Genomic DNA, 5,831 nt, shown 5'->3' with positions numbered 1-5,831 from the left:
TTAATCTCTTTATAATAATTGAATACATATGAAAGATCACTGATTAATCATGTTCACAATATTTTTGTATGAAAAATGTGAAGTTAATCCTATTTTATTTGATTTTGAAACTATGTGGAAATGCATGATTGTGCACAGCTTATTAGTGAGGCTGTTTGCTCTTTGGCTTATAAGGCAATTCCTACAGCTCTGGTGGTGAACAATGCTACATCTCACAAGCATAAGAAAAATATATTTTTCCAACATAGGAGTAAGCATTAAAAAAATGCAATGTATTATAAATAGCCTGCCTCATGTTCAGAAAAGAAAAGCAATTGCATCAGAGTCTTTATATTTGTTATTTTACATATATTAATCTCTTCACTTTCCCTGCCTTCAATCAAATCACTTAATTTGCACCGGATGAATAGATTGGCTAACATGTTTAGTCTTGTCATCTGAAAATGGTGTCAGACGAAAGTTCACAGTACAATTACTCATGCTATATATACGATTGCTTATTTAAACAAAAAATCCATGGAACTATAAAAGTAAGTAAGAATATTGTTGCATGCTATATCACACATTAAAAAACAGAAGTTGATTTTTTTCCAATGGAACAACAAATTATATCATGTCCAAACATGTTAACAATTAACTCAAAGTACAGAATAACTAGACATCAAACTACAGGTCGGGACCCATTACTGGGTCACAACACAATTCTTACTGGATCGTGGCTTGTGTGTGTGTTGTATTAGAGTGTGTGTGGTGTGTGTGTTTTGTATTAGAGTTTGTGGGGTGTGTGTTGTATGAGAGTGTGTGGTGTGTGTTGTGTTCATGTGTGTTGTATGAAAATGTGTGTGGTGTGTGTGTTGCATGAGTGTGTGTGTGTGTTGTAGGAGAGTGTGTGTGTTTTTGTGTGTTTTGTATGAGAATGTGTGTTGTGTATGTGTTGTATGAGAGTGTATGTGGTGTGTGTGTTATATGAGAGTGTGTAATGTGTGTGTTGTATGAGAGTGTGTGTTGTGTGTGTGTGTTGTATAAGAGTGTGTGGTGTTTTTGTTGTATGAGAGTTTGAGTGGTGTGTGTTGTATAAGAGTGTGTGTGTGTTGTATGAAAGTGTGTGTGGTGTGTGTTATTAAATTTTACAACACTTTAAAGTTTGACTACAATCAGGAATAAAGTACACACATATTTTAGTCAATTTGCCAAAAATTGCAGCTATCAAGTTGTATATTACTTACTAATATTTTCAAACCAAGCATAAAAACCAAGCATAGGGTCGCAAACTTATATGGTATCATGGCACTGAGTCTTGGGGAAAAAAGTTTGAAGAACCCTGCCTTAGAGAGCTTAGTTATTTCTCTCCTGGGGGTGGTACCTAAAAGGAGGCAGGGAACTTCTGGGTTAATACAGCATCTCTCATATCGCAAAGGCCAAGCAGTCAATGATGCTATTGACCCAGAGCTTAGCTTTGTGCGTTACCAATCCTTTTAGAAAGCACTTGCCATTGTCTGATCGGCTGGGGAGGATGTGTTACTGGCTAAACTAGATATTGAGTCGGCATTTCGCTTGCTGACGATTCCTCCTTCTTCCTTTAGACTCATGGCATGTAAATTTCAAGGGCAATTATTTCAATGGGCTGTGCAGTGTCTTGCTCCTACTTCAAGATGTTTAGTTTTTTCCTGCATTGAACAGTGCAAGTGGCACATGATAATTGCATAGCTCATTATCTAGATGACTTCCTTCTGGTAGGCCCACACAGAACTAACAGATGTTATAGGCTCATGAAGGTTATGCGTATGCTCATGAAGAGGTTCAGTGTCCCTTTAGCTGAAGATAAGACAGAAGGGACCTGTACGCAATTTACATTTGTGGGTATAGAGACAGATCAACTATGTCGGATACCGGACAAGAAGGTTGTTAAGATCTTAGAAGTGGTTAGAGTGGCTGTTTCTGCCTCCTCCTTGTCTTTAAAGCAACTTCAGTCTCTTTTAGGTCTCTTAAATTTTGCGTGCAGGGTTATCCCTTTGGGTAGAGTCTTCAAACGTATGCTGGAATTTCCATTAACGGGGGGACTGGGTCAGCAGAGTAAGGTAATATTGAACAGAGATATGCATGAGGATTTGCAGGTGTGGGAACGGTTTTTGATTACCCTTTAATGGAGTGTAGTTATGGCATCTATTTACTGATGCGGCAGGTGCTTTTGGCTTCTGAGCTCTCTTCAAAGGAGAAATGGTGCGCCAAAGTGGGTTGATGTTGGACTGACTAGCAATCTTACTCTAGAGTTGCTCCCCATAGTTGTAGTGCAGGAGATATTAATAGGGCTGTAGACTTTTGGTGTGACAACCAGAGTGTCATCCACTCTATCAATAACCTGTCAGCTGCATCGCCAGTATCCAATCAGCCAATAGGATTGAGCTTGCATTCTATTGGCTATTCCAATCAGCCAATAGAATGCGAGCTCAATCCTATTGGCTGATTGGATCAGGCAGTAGGATGAAAGCTCAATCCTATTGGCTGATTGCAACAGCCAATAGGATTTTTTCAACCTTAATTCCTATTGGCTGATGAATTCTATCAGCCAATCGGAATGTAAGGGACGCCATCTTGGATGACATCATTTAAAGGGAATCCTCATTGTAAAGAAGACGTCGGAAGAAGAGGATGCTCTGCGCCGGATTTCTTGAAGATGGAGCCGCTCCGCACCGGATGGATGACGATAGAAGATGCCGTCTGGATGAAGACTTCTGCCCGGTTGGATGAAGACTTCGGCACGCTTAGATGAAGACTTCTGCCGGCTTTGCTGAGTACTTCGGCCACTTCTTTGAGAATGGATGTCAGGTCTTCAAAAACTGTAAGTGGGTTAGTGTTAGTTTTTTTTTAAGGGTTTATTGGGTGGGTTTTAATTTTAGATTAGGGACTTTGGGCTGAAAAAGAGCTAAATGCCCTTTTAAGGGTAATGCCAATCCAAATGCCCTTTTCAGGGCAATGGGGAGCTTAGGTTTTTTAGATAGGGTTTTATTTGGGGGGTGTTGGTTGTGTGGGTGGTGGGTTTTAGTGTTGGGGGGGTTGTTTGTATTTTTTTTTTACAGGTAAAAGAGCAGATTTCTTTGGGGCAATGCCCCGCAAAATGCCCTTTTAAGGGCCATTGGTAGTTTATTGCAGGTTAGGGTTTTTTTTATTTTGGGGGGGCTTTTTAGATTAGGTGTAATTAGTATAAATATTTGATATTTATTTTTTAATTTGTGTAATTTAGTGTTTATTTTTTTTGTAACTTAGTGTTTTTTATTTTGTGTAACTTAGTTGTTAGTTTTTTGTAACTTAGTAATTTTTTATTGTAGATTTAAATAACTTGAGTAGGGTTAGGTTTTTAGAAATGTAATATAGTTAATTTAATTTTTAGTTTAATGTAATTTTGGATAATAGTTAGGGTAGGTTAATTAATAGTTTAATATAGTTTATTTTAATTCTAAAAGTAAGTTTAAATATATTATAAGATAGGTATGAGTTAATATTTAATGTAAAGTTAGCGGGTTGTTATGTTTAGTGGTTAATAGCTTAATTTAGTTTATGGTGATGTGGGGGGCTAGCGGTTTAGGGGTTAATAGGTTTAGTAAGTGGTAGTGATGTGGGAGGCCAGGGGTTAATACATTTAGTTAGTTGCGGTGGGCTCTGGGAGCAGTGGTTTAGGGGTTAATAACTTTATTTAGTTGCGGCGGGGTCCGGGAGCAGCGGGATAGTGGTTAATAACATTATGTAGGTTGCGGTGGGGTCCGGGAGTGGCGGGATAGGGGTTAATATATTTATTTAGTTGCGGTGGGGTCCAGGAGCGGCAGGATAGGGGTTAATAACATTATGTAGGTGTCGACGATGTCGGGGCAGCAGATTAGGGGTGTTTAGACTCGGGGCTTATGTTAGGGTGTTAGGTGTAAACTTTCTACCATATAAATCAATGGGATATCTGGCAGCATCGAACATAAACTTTCACTGTTTTCAGACTCCCATTGATTCCTATGGCATCCGCGGCCTCCAGGGTTGCGGATTGAAACCAGGTATTCTGGGCCCAAATAGTGGCGAGCGTACCTGTTAGCAGTTTGATAACTTGCAAAAGTAGTCAGATAGTGCCAAATTTGTATTCGGAACATCTGTAATGAAATAAGCATCGATCTGTGTCGGATTGAGACCACCAGGTCGTATGTTACGTCACAGATTTCAACTTTTGCCGGTCTGTAGGCTTTGATAAATAAGGCGAATCAGGCTTGCCACAATTACGCTGCGGAACTCCAGCGTATTTGCGGTTGACGGCTTGATAAATAGGCCTCTATGAGCTATTGCATTGTATTTTTAGCATGCATGTATTAATTATGCAAATTTTGTATATTAACTGGTACTTTAAAAAGCTTAGATAAATAAGACCCAAAGTTTTTAAGAGGTCAAAGTGTTGGAATAGATATTTATAAAAAAAAAAGAAGTGAAAATGAGTTGAAAATCATTATTGCTATCAAATTGCTTTTATGCCAACTATTGGGGTAGTTAGCAGGAAGGAACTTGAAACGCACAAGATAAGTCTTTTACCAATGGTTTGGAGTGGCTTTTATTTGAAGTACACCATAAAAAACTGACATGGACTTTCCTTATCTCCGAAATATTGGTATAGACTTCAGTCTATTTGTGTAGTATGAGTGTCTCTACCCAGATACTTCCCAGATGATATAAACTCAGGAAGCAATATGTAAATATTATGCAAATGCCAGAGTATGTAGTGTGTCTACTTTCAGCCAGAGCATCCTACTTCTGGGACAGTCACATTGCTGGCATTTATGACTAAATGTATGCTATTATTGTAACTGTTTTATTATAATAACTTAGCTTTTATTGTACTACTGGGATAATATTTGTCTCACCGGCCTGCAGACTGTAATTTAGAAATATCCATAAGTATAAGTCATGTATGGTGCGTAAGGTCTTAGGTGTGGTGTCTCAGTCTATGGAGATTCCTTGAGGTACTCTGAGGTGTGTCAATCACTGTGTACTGAGTACCATAGGATTCTATTTGAGTATCAGATAGTGTGCAGTGTGAGTGACATATTTTGTGAAGTGAGAAGCAGAGCATGCTGGATAAATATAATAAAGCAAGGATTCTAAACGTTACAGCATAAGTGACTGAACTGAAAGTGCTACATATTGTACTATGTGAATAGCAGTGCAGACTGCAATTGTCACACATTGCAAATTCTGTCACTTGGTGGATGTGCATGTAACAGAAAAAAGAGTGTAAGTGCCAGTCACTGATGTGTGTTAGTGTCACAGGAATATCTGAGTGTCACACTTTGAGTATGTTATACACTGAGAGAATTTAATCCTTTACATTGAGTTGTTGGTATTACATTGTGGCAGACAAGTCATATAAACTGAATGTTATATGATATTCACAGGAAGATGTATCTGTCACAAAGGGGGACACAAAAAGATGTGATAGCACATAGTGTCCTACTATGTAAACCATGAGTGCTTGTGTGTCAGGTAAGCAAAACAAAGTAAATGCTGGGGGTTATGAAGAGGCACGTATTCATAATATACTGTAAAAGGGTAACAGAAAAATGTACAGAATGAATGAGACAAATTATTGCCATAAAATATGTGATGCAATGGGATCTGTTTGCAGAAGACAGCGAGTGAGGTGTGTTGAGGTCACTCAGTGAGGTGTGGAAGAGTGACAGAGTGGGGGCCCTTCCTTTGGGTGTGAGTGATGCATGCTGTCACTGTTACAAGTTTCGCATTCCATAGATTCTTGCTCTCTGGTTCTGTGGCATGGGATGGGCCACCTTAGGGTGTGGGGTACAGTA

The sequence above is a fragment of the Bombina bombina genome, chromosome 2 (assembly GCF_027579735.1).
Source record: "Bombina bombina isolate aBomBom1 chromosome 2, aBomBom1.pri, whole genome shotgun sequence".
Classification (NCBI taxonomy): Eukaryota; Metazoa; Chordata; class Amphibia; order Anura; family Bombinatoridae; genus Bombina; species Bombina bombina.
The sequence above is the reverse complement of the archived record's forward strand: the minus strand, read 5'-3'. Positions refer to the sequence as shown.